The sequence below is a fragment of the Megascapheus bottae genome, chromosome 13, assembly GCF_031878675.1.
Source record: "Megascapheus bottae isolate mThoBot1 chromosome 13, mThoBot2.hap1, whole genome shotgun sequence".
NCBI classification, from domain to species: domain Eukaryota; kingdom Metazoa; phylum Chordata; class Mammalia; order Rodentia; family Geomyidae; genus Megascapheus; species Megascapheus bottae.
The window spans coordinates 50071026-50088878 of NC_143521.1; positions in this window are offsets into that span (position 1 = coordinate 50071026).

Here is a 17853-nt window from a genome sequence, read left to right on the forward strand (position 1 = left end):
AATAGTTCTAGAATAATTATTACTCATTTGTGGGCTATGGTTGAGACTGTGACCCATTTCCTAAACCATTATCCCATCTACAAAACTCTCAAGTTTCCTTGTCCGTAAATATTGGTTTCTATGGATAACTGATACATTTCTAGGTTTTGGCTATGGATTATGATTGTGTTTCCCACTGCTGGATTGCTGAGGATTTAAAGTCAGCTGCTTGCCCTGCAAGCACACACACTTGTATGCTAATTACGTTCTTTTAAAAACTTGTTTTACCTTTCTCAATATATGAAGATGAAATTTCATCATAGCACATGCCACATTTGCTCATCCATTCATTTTTTGATGGACATTTGTGTTGCTTCTACCTTGGAATATCACATCAAGAGCATTAAAATTTTATGGAGCTAAAAACCTCCACATGTTAAACTGTGTGCAGGAGGAAATGTGGTATGGGCATTTCAGAAGCCAATGAACCAAACTGTCAACTGAAAATCTCTCTCCTGACATCTCTATATCAACCAACAAAACAATTGTCTAACATTGCTGATTAGCTATCTGTTACCCAAGCTCATTCCTTCTTTTTTCCAGGAAACAGCTAACCTCACTTTCCTGACTTCCTTTGCAGGTAGTGTTTTGTGACCATGGGATCATGTTCTAGTCAATAAAGGTTGCCTAACACCTGTTGAAAGGCGCTCTGTTTGCCTTCTGCTTGTTCTCTAGGGAGTTGAAGATCACCACAGTCTTGTTGAGGACACTGTAACCCTATAAAGAAGGATCTTGGGGTGTATGAAAGAAAAGCATCCATTCTTTTTATAACCTAAAAGAGAAATTAACTTCTATTTCTGGAAAGCTTCTGAGATGTGAGGCTATTGATTACAATGGATGGTTCCCTTTCCTGTAAAATAGAGAATCAATATTATTCTACAGGGTTATTGTGAGAAGCACAAAAGAATTCATATACATGTGCTATCTGGTGTTTCATTAGTTCTTCTAATCATCATCACAATGATCATTTCATAACTCAAGTGTCTTCAAGTCTTCTGAGTAGCCCTCCATTTTTTCAAGCAATTCAATCCTGAATTCCTAAGTGCCCCAAAAGTTATTTACATTGTCTTCTGAATGATGTAGCTCAAATTTCTTTCTTTCTTTTTTGGCTTCTTTGGCTTTTCTTTTACTTCCCTCCCTGATGCTTAGTTTTCCTTCCTCTGTCCTCATCCTCTAATTTTCTCATGAAGACAGTGCTACCATTGAGCGGAGACAGGGCATCACCAAAGATCTTGTACCAGAGCAAAGCAGTCACAACACTGAACGTTTTCAGTTGGCTCGTGGACTTCATTATTCAAGAAGATTCACAGCTGTGCTTCCTATGGGTCATCTCTGCACTGCAAGCTGTTCTGCTGCCTGGCTTAAATCAGCCATATACTATTTATTCCCAAGGTCTTCAAACACCTATATCAGACCTTAATAGAAAACTTTAGAAATACTGTAACAGGCATGAATTTCTGAACACCGGTGGAAATGCAAGCTATTGCTGCCTTGCCCGAATTTCCAGGCTTTCACATAGTCCTCCAACCTCTGCTGCTTTCTGTGTAGCTGAGATGAACCCCATGAAAAATCACACTCATATATTCTTTTTTCCATATATTTTTATTGTAATTAATAGAAGGGTTACATTATAGAAGGTGCATTACTTCACATACATTGATACCCTTTCTCATGTCTTGGTTCCCATTTCCTTCCCTCCACCCCCACCCCTCATCTTGATTTCCCCCCTTCCCTATCCGATTTCAAATAACCAAATACATATATATACAATATATCAGATAACAAGGTGAAATACTGTAACAATATGAGATATCCAAGGGACAACAAAAGAGATGAGAGATAACATAGTACATTAAGAAAAGCAATCACTCATTATATTGCTTTTGTTTCTATATCGTGTAGGTCCTTTCATTTAGTGGCATACTATATGGCCGTATATATCTAGGTTTTGTTCTATTGTAAATCTCTGCTAGGAGATTATGACAAATGAGGGAAACCATTGAGCCTATGTTCCTTTGAGTCTGGCTCACGTCACTTAATATGATTTTTTTCTAAGTCTTTTCATTTCCTTACAAATAGAGCAATGTAGTTCTTTCTGACAGCAGCATAGAATTCAATTGTGTATAAATACTACATCTTGTTGATCCAGTCATCAACTGAGGGGCATTTAGGTTGGTTCTATATCTTTGCTAAACAGTCATATATTCTTTGAGATGAGGTTACCCTTCACTTTTTGCCTAAAGTATCCTGACTTTGCAGTTATCCTAATCGCTATATCCTGAGTAGCAGCGATTTCAGAAGTGAGCCATGACACTCAGATCTTTCCACATACTTTTAAAATTATACTTTTATTGTCTGGCTTTGTTTCTATTCTTTCAATAATCCAGGTCTTGTTTCAGAGTTTTAGTAAAATGTTGATCATCAGATTTTAGTAGGCTTTTTTTTGCCACACATGTTCTAAAATCTCTATGAGACAATATCTTAGCACTGCGTATCATCCATATGTATACACAGTATTGAGTAAGAACTGCAAGGAAGATTGCTTGGCTAAATTAACGGTGAATGAATGAAGAATGGCTGAGCAAGTGGGAGAGGTATATTGGAGGTAGAAGTTAAAGAAGATTCTTCTATCTCTGCCTGCTACTAGAGCTGCTAGAGTGCATAAGAGCCCGACCACATACAATCCTTTCCAAATCAGCCAGCAAGGCAAAGAGTAGAAGCAACATTGTGGCTGACTTTTTTTATGGCACCTCGACAGAAGCTTCTTGGTGGAAGCAGAGGAGGACTGTCTTTCATCCAAGAAAAAAAATGACCCAAAACTTCTGGAGAAGGAAAATTGCAGGGGGTCAGAGACCCTGTAAACATTTGGTAGAGAAGAGTCCAAGATTTATCATTGGAACTCATTCAATATCACCAGATGTGGTTCTTGTTGGAAACACATGTGACACCCATAAATCCAGCTCGTTGTAACGGATATGTATATTATAGCTTAGTCAACACAGGCAGCTGTGGGGACTTGAAGGTAATCAATGAGACTTGGGTTACCCGAGTCAACACATGCCTGGGCACAAAATGCTAACAATTCTTCCGCTTCCATTTTTGCCAGCACATGACTACAATTGCAGGAAGGTAGATAGAAAGTTCCCAGTAGGCTGCCTGTGGAGAGTGTGAGCAGTGACTGAAGCCCTTATGTGTGGCATCCTTCATGTACTCCACTCCCTTTACCACCTTCATGTCCATGTTTGGATACAATTGACTTATAGTATCATGTAAGTGACCACGAAGGCATCTCACTCCACTCTCCCCAGTATTTTACCTCTCCTCCTTTCTTGTTTTTCAGCCAGTCTCACTTACTACCTTTTGCTTTCATTTGATGCCAGCATGGAAGATATATACTATGTGAACTACTTTACTAAATGTCCTTTTCCCCCTTATTCAAATAGAATTCATAAGTAAAACCCATCTCCATGACATTTACTTGAAGGGGACACAACAGTGTCCGTTCAGAATAGCAATGGAAACAACAAAGTGGCTGAAGTTGCTGGAAACTTTATATTTGTTATTTCTTTTATGTGATTTTGGCTGCTGAGAAAGCCTTTTAGGCAAATAGAAGACAGAAACTAAGATGTCTGAGTAAGTCTCTAGGTTTTTAAATCTCTTATCTGGGAAAGTACTCAAGGCTAAAATATAATCATAAAATAACAAGCAAATAAATAAAGTCCATTGAAGAGTCCTGGTGCCAGGAACTATTCTAAATACTTTTGATGTTTTTTTTAAAAATATTTTTATTAGAATATATGTGTTGTATATGGGAGGGGGTTTCATGGTCACATTTTCATAATACAATGTACCCCAATGTACCCCTTGTCCATCTCTCTCCTTCTTTTCCCTTCTTCAAACAATTTCAGTAGGTCTCATTGTTTTATTTCCACCTATAGTTATTCAGAATTTGGACCACATTTGTCCTCCTTTACCTTCTCTGTTGGCCTTCTACAATCAATATAACCTGGTTTACTTTCCTTAAGATTCCATGTTGTTGTTGGTTTTTATACTAACTTCAAAGGTTCTAATCAATCATCTTATAAGGTAGTTTTTATCTTTTCCTCATCTTGTGTTCTCAAAGGAGAGAAATGAACTTGAGAGATTTTTCTTTTTTAATTTTTATTGTAATGTATAAAGTGGTTACAGTCATATTCTCCAGAGAGTAGGTGCATTACTTCTCATACATTTATACCCCTTCTCATGTTTTTGCCCCCATTTCCCTCCCTCACCTTCTCCCAATCATCTTGTTTTCCCCCTTTCCCATTTCAAATAAACAAATGAATGTATATACAATATGTCAGGTATCAAAGTCAGATACTGTAACAATATGAGATTAACCAAAGGGCAACCAAAGAGGAGAGAAATAACATAGTACATTAACAACAACACTGTCACAAGAGAAAGCTCTTGTTTCCTTTCATTTAGCATCATCCTATATGGCCTTATGTATCTAGGTTTTGCACTATTATATTCCCTTGAGAGGCTTTCTTGACTTCACAGTTCTAATCGAAGATGGTGGCATCTGAATCCTTGCTGTAGAGTTTCTTACCTGCTCAATTACTCCATTTATCCCTTAAAGAAATGATTTGCTAGTTAAATATCCATTTTATTTAGTTATTTTTATTATTGTGAAGTAGTTGTACTTTGGGCTTACCATTCAACAAATCAATTGATGAATATCATTACTACTGTTCAGGAAAATGTATTCGGCAACATTTGTTAAGGAATAAGAAAGAACTTTCCCAGGTTTGTCATGATAGCTACAGAGACCATTAATGAGAGGGTAGTAGGAGAGAAGATCATATGCAAATTACTCTCACGTGTAATAATTTTTAATTGAATTAGTTTTAAACATATTTTATAATATTAAAATTTTAATTTCAGGGCCTTCTACTTGCTTAGAAAATATTCTTCCACTGTGACACTTGCCTTTTTCGATTTATTTAGTTATTACAGATTGTGTTTCATATTTTCTTGCTCAACTTGTACTAGGTCATAATCTTTGTGCTCATTCCTCCCATGTTGCTGAGATGGAAGACATATGCCACCATGACTATCTTTTTGTTATGATTGATTCTTTTTGCTTGGGCTAGCTATGAACTATAATACTCCAATCTTTACACTCTAAATTTTTGGATTTATATATTATTAAGGATTATATAACATCCTGCAACAATCCCCTTTTAACAGCCACATGCAAAATGGCAACTAGTTAAAGACAGTATAAGCAAACATATCTATATGGAAAAAGTTGACTCAACAGAAGTCATTTTAGAATGAAAAGAATAATTTAAATAAGCGATCTGAGGTAAGTGGTCTGAGTATGGAACAAATTGTTTTACTACCGATAAAGAAATACTTTTCTCCCTTTATTTTTACCAGAAGAATCAAGAAAAGGACAGAAGGAAGCCGGCCAAGGGAAAAGAGAGTTCTGGAAATGCTGGGGAAGGAAAGCAGACAGATAATGAAAGCCTAATTCCCTAACATAACCACTTTTTTTAGGCTTTGATTCCTTAACCATGTCTAAACAGAGATCCACATAGGACTTACTCCTACTTTACATTATATAATGAACAGACTATGGGAAATGCTTGCTAGACTTCTGCCTAAGGCTTTATGCCCATGGATCCATGCTACACTTATACTATAACAGGTCACTTCTAAAAAATCTTACAACTCAAGATTTTTTCTTTCCCTGAGATCAGTCCACTATCATTTAACCGTTTTAAACTTTCTGAGCCCATTATTTTTCTTGTCTATTGTTTCTCTTTCTCTCTAATAAATTCCTTGCCTTGCCATTAAAAAAAAAATAGGTGCTGATGCAAAAATGGTCTCATTTGCCAAAGCATCACTGTATTAGATGTTATTGATTTTCCTTCCTATCTCTTATTTTTCCATCTGTTTATAATTAGTAAAATATTGCATATACTGCCGAACTATTGCCTGTTTCTTCATTTCATAGGCTGTGTTCATCTCTCCAGAAGCCTCAGCATCACACAGGTACCTGATTTACTCCACAGTAGAAACAGCTTCTCTTTGTAGTTGATTTTTTTCCCCAGGAGACTATCTTTGCCATGGTCAGGCCAATTATTGGCACTCACCTACCAGATAAGGAAATCTAGACTTGTCTTAGGAAACTGGTGCCCTTGAGGAAGGAAAGTCAAAAGAAGATAAGTACCATAATAAACACATCCCCTCTAGTTATTTGAATACCTCTACACAAAACCCATAGCACGGTGTAGTGGCAGAAAGTGCATGGATATTTTCATTTTTCTACCCTCATTTGCCAAGGCTAAAAAAGAGGAAAAATGTCACTTGACACTCTAAAAAATATGTCATCTTCTGAAGGGCATTGATATAATGTCCTTTATTGAACATTATAATAAGTATCAAGAATTTCACAATTCTAGGGAAAAGAGATCAAACACGACTTTTCATACAACAAGAATAACTAGAGCTTCATAGCCACAGAAATAGAAAATGGTTAGAACTTCCTAAGTGGACTTTATATTGGCCATAAGGGCAGAAGTAGAAAAAGGTTACAAAGTACTTCTGTTAAAGATCAAGGGTCCTATGAGAGGAGCTTGACTGGTAAGGATAGAAGACCTTCTTCTTAAACTCCTTTAGCAGAATTCCTTTCTAAAATGGGCCCTGTCTCTCAAGGCTCAGGTCTAGTTGAGAGGGTAGCTCAAGGGAGACGATGGTTTAGTCAAAGGCCTTCTTATTGGGGCCATTACTGTGAAGTCAGTTATGACAGGCTCTAACATCACCTCTGCAGTCTGCTTGGCAGTCTCCAAAAGAGTGGAACTTTTCTCCTTCCTATTGGAAGCTAAGAAGCCTTCAGCCCAGAGTGATTGCTTCCTTTGGCAGCTGTTTCCTTTGTCCTAGATTTGGTGTAAGGCCAAGGAGAAGAGGATTAGAGGAAAGAGAATGGGGAATGTAGAGGGTGGATGGTAGCAAGGGAGGAAGGGAGGACTGGATTAGCTAGAAACCTAGCCAGATGGTAAATTTCCTCTTTTTGCTTAGGTCTGGATATCAGGGAATTTACACCATAGCTCTGGAAGCTCACTTTAGACCCCTGGGATAGCCCCTTAATAAAAATAATGAACTCTTGAAGCAACCATGCAGAAACTTTTCTCTGAATAAAGTCCTATCATATTTGCATACCTATTTATATAAAGTTATCACCCAGGAGAGCAACTACCTACTGTCTGGTAGATCTAGAAATGTTGACAGTATGGATAATGATACAAATCTCTACCTTAGCCTCATGTGGGGATCATTACTGTGATTTAAAAATTCAAGATGTATCACTTTCCCAGCAAAGAAGCTGGAGTGTCGACACAAAGTCTTTGGGTGATTAATGATTAGAGTCCCTGAAGAGTGAGCAGTGAAGGAGCCAGACAAGATAGAATTAAAATGTTGTGTTACTTAACATTTTCTCAGATGACTCCATAGCCTTTGTCTTTTATTGTGTTCTCTTAAAACTCAGTTATATTACTGAACACTGAGAGTTTACCGCATATCTTGAATAAGGTAGGGTTTCTTATCTTTCCCTGTATTTTTTCCCAAATGATGATTGCCTTTAAAATTAATGCTCCATTATTTTCACGAGTCTGGTTCAATAATAAAATATAGATATTAATATTAATGCCCTTAGAATACTGTCAGCATAAATAAAATATCATAGAGGAACTTCTATGTATAGGAGCTAATATCACATATGTCCTTTACAATAGTAAACATTGTAGTTATTGTTATGTGGCATGGACATTCCTTGTTGAGGGTTGCAAATCCAATTCCTGTAATTCTTAAAACAACACCACCTCAAATTGCCTTTGGCATTCCATCTCTGGCCCCCCTTTACTCTGTGTTTATGTGAGTCAGATCATATTGAATAAGTCATTCCATAAGAAACAAAAATCATAAGATTAATGATCATAACTTTACCAGATACTAGACATTATATAAATCATATAGATTCTATAGATTATCACATTGTCCATAGCCTCAGAGGAAAAGTTAGGAAGGAACTCACAATAGCATGTGGCAGAGGACATTGGAGTTTATGTCTCTTACCTGTAATGGCCCTGATGCCTGTGACCTGGCAGACTTCAATACATGTGCAGCTCTTTCAATCTGCAATTTCTCAGTAATTTTCAGTAAGTTCTTGAGGCTGGCTTATAACCATGTTTGTATTTTAGGTACCCAGACTAGAAAACAGAATATGGGCAAGTTATGCTAAGTGTTTCAATTCCCAGGTATAAAAGGGACCTACTACATTATTTTATGAACATATTACGTTATCTGGGGAGAGTTGGGAAGACTTTGTGCCTAGTTTGGTTGAATACACAGCAGAGAATATATTTCAATCAGCACTGAAAGTTACAAATGCTGGTTGGAAAAAAATAAGCAGCATTGCTTTAAGATGGGAAAACAGATTCACACAGATTACAACATAGTAGGTGATTCTGTCAGTGCTCCATTCCCAAATCTAAGTCTACTAGGTATTTCCTGTTATATACCTGTGTCTCAATGTCTCTCTCAAGGAGGGTTCTGCAGTCCTGGGAACAGGATTGACTTAATGGCTCCAGACTATGCCTCAGGCATTGAAAGGCCAGATCTGGCAGACAAATTACTAAATTACTTGAAGTACCTTAATCTTTGTAGCTCAGTTCTGAAATGAGTACCTCCTTGTTAGCCTGACCCTGTGGGAACAAATCTTGATTTCCCACAGCAGGGACTTCTCATTCATAGATCCGTCATTATCTGTTTTCATTCTGTTCTCACTTCCCCTTGCATATCTCTTGGGATAACCTCCTGCTTAAACTACTTGCATCCAAATCTCCATCTTGAGTTCCTGCCTGGACATTAACATTCATGAAGTCATGTTGATAGTAAATGAGAAGCCAGAGCAGGATCTCGGCCAGAGCTCTTAACTATTCAGCAAACACGACCTTGAGTCCCACTTCTCTTCTGATCTGCTGGTGGTGCTTGGAGGGAAGAGCAGATGGTTTGGTCTGGAATGAGGGTTTTGTGTGCAGTAGACATAGGACTCATTACTGCAAGGCTTTAATTCATTTTATCCTTCCCCCACAGTTCACAGTCCAAACTTAGGCACAGAATACCTCATATCTCACCTACCGTCCGTTCATGTCCAGGGTCTGGCAGAGAGCTTGCTCAGCAAATGAGTGGTAAATGAGTGAACTCAATTAATTAGTAATTCCTATGAAGCAATAGTTTTTAACTACTACACTTTTATTTTGTTCAGTGGAAGAGTTCAACCAGAGAAACTAACAGAATTTCAAGAAAACAGATAGATGCAGACAAAGGCATTGAATAGAATGGTTATTCCTTGAAATTTACACAGTGCTAAAAGATACATTCGTGAGATCATAGTTAATCATCACAGTACAACAATCTGATGGTAAGTATTAGTTTTCAGATGAAGTATTGGGAATCAGAAAGCCTGATAAAATAGGGGAAAAAAATCTCACTCAACTCATTGGAGACATGGTTTTGATTTAAAGACAGATTTGTTCAACCACAATTTGCATGTCCTTTCCACTAGAATATATAATCATAGCCAATAATAGCAAGAATTTATGGAGTTCTAATTATTTAACAAAAATTATGCTAAATATTCTCCATATATTACTCCATTGTAACAAATCCTGTGGCTCAGAATAAATTTGAAATGGTGGCTTTGCCTCATTGTGTCTCATCCCACACATGGTATGAAGAGTCAGAGCATCGAGTTTAACAAGCATGGGTGGAACAAAATGTCTCTTCTCACGATAGGAGGCAGAGAGGATGAGGGAGAAGGGGGTAGGGTGGAAAAAGACAAAGACAGAGAAAAACAGACAGTGAGTCTAGGAACTCTCAGAGTTAATGTTTCTTTAATGAAATTATAAGGAAAGAAAAATTAAAAGTTAAATGGGAAAAGGCAGAAGGTCAATGCTAAGATATTGAAATTAAAAGGTTAATGGTTTTTATCCAATTTACATAAAACATACAGTTAAAAAATACAAAACTCAAAACAATTGAAATAAGAACAAAGATTGATGTAAAACAACCTTGAATTTTCTATTTTTCTTGTTTGTCTCTATTCATATTTATATATAGGGGTCTCTACAGGTTGAGTGAGGCTGCTTTAGGCTTAGGTGTGAGGGATTTGCTTTTTTTAGAAAGACATTACAGTGGCTTTCAGAGTTTGAGCTGATGGCTGATGCCTCTATTGTTTGATACAAGGAGTTCCAAGACTACTTAGCAGCCAGGCATGGTACAGCTGTGTTTCCGAGTTTCTGCCAGACATTTTCTCAGATGCTCTAGGTTGTTGGCATGTCCCAAACATGTGCAGGTTTTCCAGTGGGCCTTATCTCTGTCCACAGTGGGACCTACAGCAGATGTCTCTGCTGTCTAGCTCAGCAAGAATTCCCATTTTCACATCTCCTGATACTGCTGCCTGCCAAGCCTCTGTGGCTGCTGGCTCTCTGGCTGCACCTTGGCTTCCTGAAGCTTAAAATATTTTGTCCTTCCCCTCTGGCCACTCTAATTTCTTTTCACATGCCTCTTATAGATGATTTACACCCAAGTCCTATGGAAAAGCATCCAACAGGTTGTTAAATTACAGTTGCTTCTTGACCCTGGGCTTCCAGGAAATCTTTCTTGATGGGCACTCTCTCTTGTTTTCTGGGATATGAGGAACACAGAAAGATCAGTCTAGCCTACCTCCAAAATCCCTGAGCTGAGTGTGTGTCCTTTCTCTGCAACTGAATTTAGTGATCCCTTTGTGGGACCCATCGGACTCCACCTGGCATTGTCCTCAGTAATTTCCTCTCTCCAGCTGGGAGAGCTGGAAACCAGCTCCAATCTCCTGCTATGATTGTTTCTCTGCAGATTCCTGAGTCCTCTTGAGCTTCTTATCCTTTCTGTTTTCTTTCACTCTTCTCCTCAGAGTCTGGTCATATCTGTACCACAGGAAATTTCTTGTTTATGGCATGAGAATCTTTTTGAGGCTAGCTATAGAGATGAATGATTGAGGACAGAGTCTCTTATTTATGGCATTGGACTTTGCTTTATTTTGGGACTCGACTGGACTCATCCTTCTCTCTGCTTCTTCAGGTAGTTGGAAAGACAGACATGTGCCACCAGTCATGCCATTTGAGGTGACATGTTGAACATTGTTTGCCTGCTTCACATTAAACCACGATCCTCTAATTTCTCCCAAATAGCTACCTTTGGAAATCTTCATTCAGAAACCTTGCTTAGATTGCTAGGACTTCTAAACAAGTCACTATAAACGGGATGAACCGAAATGGCAGAACTTCATTCTCTCCCAGTTCTAGAGGGTAGGAGTTGAAATCAAGGTATCCCTGGAGCCACAGTCTCTTTGACAATTGCCGAGGTGAGTTCTTCCCTGGCCTTGGTGACTCACATTCAGGAGTTCACTGGCTTGTGGCAATGTCACCCCAAATCTCTGCTTTATTTGGCAATGGTCATCTTAATTAAATTTTTGGTGTTCATCATCCCATCTCAGATCCATGCTATGCAGGGTTACAGAAGTAAGATCGAAGGGCTAAAAATTTCCATGTTTTGAGACAGAGTTTCTCATGTAAGCTTCCAGGGCTCTTTGCCCATGTTCCTATTAAGCTACTTATCTATTTATGGGGCAATTATTTGCTGTGTAATCATGTCTCCAATATGATTTCTGGTCATTTCAGGACAGAGAATAAAGTTCTTTTTTTATATCTCAATTACTGAGCAGGGGGCTCAACAAATTATGACCTGTGTGTCAAAGCTGCCTTGCTGGTAGCTTTTGTATGAGCTGTGAGCTAAGAACGAATTTTACATTTTTAACTGTTAAAAAAACAAACCAAAGAATCCCGTGATACACAAAAATGAAAATGACGTGTCACATAAATGTCCAGTAATAAAATTTTGTTGGAATATATTGTTAGTAACTTATATTATAAACTAACAATGGCATGTTTGAATTTTTTCAAAAGAGACCATAGGGCCCCCAAACTGCAAATATTTACTGTGTCATTATTTGTAGGAAAAAATCATTAGACATTTGATCTAATGCAGTAATTTTTTTTTCAATGTATGTTGTCAATGATTCAAGAGGCAGGCAAAGTCTGGGCTAAGAGAAGAAAGAAGAATTACATGTAGTACTGCCTCATACACCTCTATAGCCCCAAAGAAATATAAGCTTTACACTGTTGCTTTCTCCAACATATTCTAGAGGTGCAGTGAGATTCCATTTTTCCTTACAGAGTACTTGTATGAATGGGTAGAAATAAGACCCATGTAAATGGAGGGGAAGGGATTATCAACAGAGAAAAACTGAAAAGGAAGACTATGGAAGAGAGGCAGTGGATGTGACTGGTACCCCCTCTTAACAATGTGAATAACCGAGGGCCAGGTTAAGCTTTCCGAAGATACACAATCTCTCTATTGGATAATATCCAGTGACATCATCTTTAAAGAAAGAAATGCAGATAGTTTCCCTATTAAAATCCTTTAAAATGTGGCTTCTATTCCCTCGTGTGATCCTAGTTGTTCCTTAGCCTGATTGTATGCTTTCTGTCACTCAAATCCTCTTCTTTCACCTTAGGACCTTGCTGGTTGATTTTCTTCATTTTTTTTTTCCTGAGATACTGTTTCTTCTTGACTGAGCTCATCATCCTCTGTCAAAACACTGACAAATGTTTTGACAAATGCTCAAACATTATCTACACACTTGAATCCTTCCTGATCCCCTTAGTACAAATACGTTCTTTCCTGTCACCATCTTCTATCTGCAAAGCTGTCTCGGAACTTAGTAGAGTTTAGAGTAATATAATTCCTTTTTAAAATCTGTGTTTGCTTCCTTAATATATTATAAATTCCAAAAAGGTAGGAGTTAATTTCTTTTGTTGGTATTTTATTCCCCAAAATCAAGCCCTTTAACATTTACTATCCCACTCCGTATTTAGGTGCTTCTCTAACTTTGGAAATATTTGAGTGTTAATGGCAAAAAGGACTCAGTTTAAATAGCTATGGTCAGAAGCTATACGTTATAAAGGAAGATGCCAAACGTCAAGATCTTTAAAATCTGGTTCCCAGTTCATTGCTAACTATTTGCTTCGGTGTACAGAGCTGACCCTTTTCTTAGACACAGTTTATAAAAGTCAGTTCCCAGGGTGAGTCTTGCAGGCCTCAACTTTTGTATCCATGTCATTGTGTGGTCTCCTTTTAGTTGAATGTCCATTAAATCTGTAGCTGCTGAATGATGGTGTGAGTTTCAAGGCTTGACCCAATATGGTGTTACGGATTGCTTACTCTGATTGAAGCCAGGTACCATGTATCAGAGACCTTAAAGAAAGATGAAGAATGAGAAAGTGTGTGTGTGTGTGTGTGTGTGTGTGTGTGTGTGTGTGTGTGTGTGAGCTTGTGTGTGCATAAATCTGTAAGAAAGCAAGCTGGATGCCAGTTTGAAGAATATATTTGTGCCTCTCTAATGCATGTTTAGGTAACTGACAACCAAGAAGAAACTAGAATTTTCTACAGTAGTAGGCACATGGTATCTGGGAAAGCTGTATCTCTGCTATTGTGTCTTACTTTACAAATGCTACAGATTATCTCCCTGGTTCCCCTGTGAAGTAGCAGTAAGCCATGTCCTGATTCTCTAAAAGTCATTCCATTGTTGCCGTCTCCACAGCATGCTTGAGATGAGAATAATTCAGCTGTGTGCCCAGAAAGATGAAATTATAGGCAGAAGATTTATAAAGGGAGGGGGAATCTTAGGTTTATCAGCTGTGAATGAAGGAGAAAGGAACTTGAGCAGAAGGAAAAGTGCTATGATAGTTTCTTTAAAAAAATGTTTCAAGTAGTTCTCTAGGAAGGTCTGCAGCTGGGATGTCTTCATAGAATGCCAACACTGGGGCAAAGGAGAGAAGCCTTTACTTCTTTAAGAACATTTCACTTCTTGCTTGTCTGTGGTCAGTTCTGAGAAAGGACTGTGACCTTGAGTAGGATGTTTCTTTACAGCTAAGCAGTTCCAAAACAGGCGGAGAGCTGCTAGCTGTTGGCACAGTAAGTCCTTTAGTTTATGAGTATTTTTCTGGTTTTTATCATGAGGTCCACATTATACTGGCAAGGATATACCTCAGGAGTGCACACACGCTTTTGTTACATGGTATCGAGAACATCCCTCGGGTGAGAAAAAACATAACCAGGGACAACAAGCTCCTCACATTCTCCAGCCTCTGGGGATATTTCCAGATGTAATGGTTTTCTGCATTACATGGGGAATACAGTTTGGTTTCATATTGTATGCTAACAGGTGTTCTGTGCAGTGAAATGGAGCCTTCTAAGAGAATCAAAGTCAGTTGAACATAAGCATAGTACAGAAAGATGCCATTATTACTTGTTAAAATTTGGACTTCAGTTAATTCTTTGTTGTTGTTTTGTTATTTTATTTAATCCTGGGGCTTGAATTCAGATTGCGCACTGGACACAGTTTTGTGCTCAAGGCTAGTGCTCTGCCATTTGAGCCATAGCACCACTCTGGCTTTTTCTGTGTATTTGGTACAAAGGAAATGAACCAAAGAAATTGTGCATACTAGGCAAGCACTCTACCACTAGGCTACACTCCCCACCCTAGAATTCAGTTAATTCTTTGGGGAAGTTGATTTTTTACCTTTATTTCAACATGTTTATTTGTGTGTGCGTGTGCGTGTGCGTGTGCGTGTGTGTGTGTGTGTGTGTGTGTGTGTGTGTGTGTGTGTGCTGGTGTGTGTACATTCTTGTCCTGCAGAGTCTGAAGGAGCTGGTCCAGGTGTGGCTCAGTTGAACTCACTGGGCCTCTTTGGTGTGCTAAGATGACGGCATGGACGAGAGTCATTATTTTCTGACTTCTCATCGGTAGACTGATTTCCTGTTAGTATAGTAATATGTGTGTTTTTCTAAAATAAGAAAGTATTTACAAGGAAGACAATAATGGAAAATAAGATTAAATGAGGAGACAGAAGGCTTTCCACTTCATTTTCTGAGTTGTTAGACCATTATACTCTCTTCTTGTCAAATGATAAGAGATTTATTTCCTAATCAAACTGGGTATTGTGCATGTCAGTCAGTGGTGTGTTCCTGCTCATTTCACAGCTCTGAAAAGGAGTTGACAAGCATCAGAAAAGAAGAATTGTGGCTAACATAGGAATAATAGAAAGGAAAAAAATCAATGTGGAGATGTAATTGAAAGTAAGAATTGGTCGAGGAGGTAATTGAATGGTAATGTTGTGCCAGAGACCATGCTGGATCAAGTCACTGCAAAATTGTCAGTTCACAGATGAGCACTGGGCTTCTCTTGACAAAGCAGGCCTCTGAGATGGGGATAGACATTATCAGACATGTTCATTCAAATAGAAATCCCCCTCTACTTTTCCTTTCCTTTTCTTTTCTTTCTTTCCATCTCACTTTCTTTTGTTTTGTTTTGTTTTGTTACAAAGAATTCTTTGTGTTCTGGAATGAGTCCAAAGATATGACTTTGTAGCTGATATAACAGGGTGAGGGCATGTGTGATCCTGTTCTTGTGACATTCTCAGCAGCCAAATTCAATTGCTGTATTACAACCAAATCAGTCAGACACCCCTGATCAGGATGATAACAAATCTTGAAGTATTTGGGTAAGACTACCTTATCCTGTCAGTTTCAGAATTAAAAATAAAAATTAAAAAAAAATCGAACACCTCAGTTAAAAGAATTATTTTTCTATATTGAATGAGAGTTATTAGGAATATTTGGTTTGGGAAGAGTGTGTTATGCCTGGGCATATTTTTTTCCAAGGCAAAAATATTGTCCTTGAGAATTTCTTATTCCACCAGCCTCACCTCATGAGGCCCATTCTCAGAGTTTCCCTATCAATTCCGGCGAGATCAATATTGCATTATGAGTTGAGTTAGGAGCCCTGGATAGTGTGACCTTGGGCAAGTCACTTAATCTCTCTGCCACCATCTAGGGGGAAATCCAATGACAATAACTCCAGCCACTTCACAAAGGGAGAGTAAGATTAATGACAGTGGGTTTCTCTAGACAATTGTCTCTCCGTTCTGGTGGGTGTGCTTTTTTAAACTTTCTCTCATTTTCTTCGGAATCTATATTCAGCCACCCACAAAGATAAAGCTAGCTTCAAAGGAGAGTGATACCTCCAATAAGTTACATGTTACATTTGTGAACAACTGCTATCTCTTGCAAATTCTGCTTTACCAGGAAGAGAACAGAAAGGAGCATTCCATTGTGAAATAGTTCTTGCAAATAAATCACTCTGTTTAATCCAGGAAATTGTGACTTTTTCTCAAAAATCATCTTGCTTCACCTAACCTACCGCGTAACTGAAGACCCATTCTGACCTTGCTCTTCCAGTTTTGACATCAGTATTTCTTCCAGATTATAACTCTAGAGTTTGTCTCACACATTTATGACTGTTGCTAATGAATCAACCCTTACTGGCTCATTGCATGACAACCTAATGATCTCAGTAACTTAACCCTTCTGCTTTTTATTGTTTGCTTGTTTGGGGTATTAAAGTATTAAGAAGCCAGCATATTAGTTTCAATTTATGGCTTTCTTGCTAATATCTTTCCAATCTTACAAAACTGTCCTTTCATTTTCCTTCATTTAGGGACTATTAGTTCTAAAAATGTTAATATTATCTAAAGAAGTGCTTCTCTTCTGTTCAAGTGCATTCTGATCTGTTTATGAATTAGCTTACCCAAGTTTCTTGGCTTCAACTCATATCTCTTTGTATAATTTTTTTACACTTCTTCATTGTTATTTACAATTTCAAAAATATCTTTGAGCAGTTGTACAGAGGAGCTACCATTTGATAAGGTAGTTTATGAATGTAGTATATCTTGGTCAGTGTCACCCTTTTCAATATTCTGACCCATCCCTCTCCTATTCACCTTTTCCATCACTCTTCTTAATTTTGTAGGCTATACACTGGATTCTCGACTGCATCTCCCCCCCTTTTCCTCTTCATTTATCTACTCCTATCTCTTTGCCTTACCCCACTCCTTTAAGTGTAGGCTTTCTGGTATTTTATTCTGCTGAACTTGGACTTTGTCTTTCTAAGGAATTTTACTAATTTGTCTGTATTTTAGTTAATGCATTCGTATGCATATACATACCACCTAATGAATTTATGTTTAAGTTTATAAACTGAGTCTGCCTTCCACGTAATAAGGGAAAATATTTCTCCTTTGTCTCTCTGGGACCAATTTACTTCACATAATTTTTTTCCAGGTTTTCCAAGTCATTACAAATGGTACAATATCGTCCTTTCTAATCCATGAGTGAAATTCAATTGTGTATGTTTAGTACATTTTCTTGATCCATTCATCCACCAACATTCACCCAGACTGATTCCACACCTTGGCTATACTGAATACTGCTGTAAAGAACGTAGTTGTGTGGTGGCTTTAGTGTATCTTGGTTTGAAGCTTTGGGGTAAATACCATAGGGTAGTTTTATTTTTAAGTTTTTGAGGAACTTCCACACTATTTTTCACAATGTAGATATTCCTTTCTTCTGACATTTATCTTCTTAGGAGTATATATAGTATGAAGCTAATTGAAAGGACCTCCAGGATATTGAAACAAAAGCCATATAACGAATGATTGTTGTCCTTAATGTACTATGTTATCTCTCATCTCCTTTGCTGTCCCTTGGGTATCTCATATTGTTACAGTATCTCACTTTGTTATCTGATATATTGAATTTATTTGTATT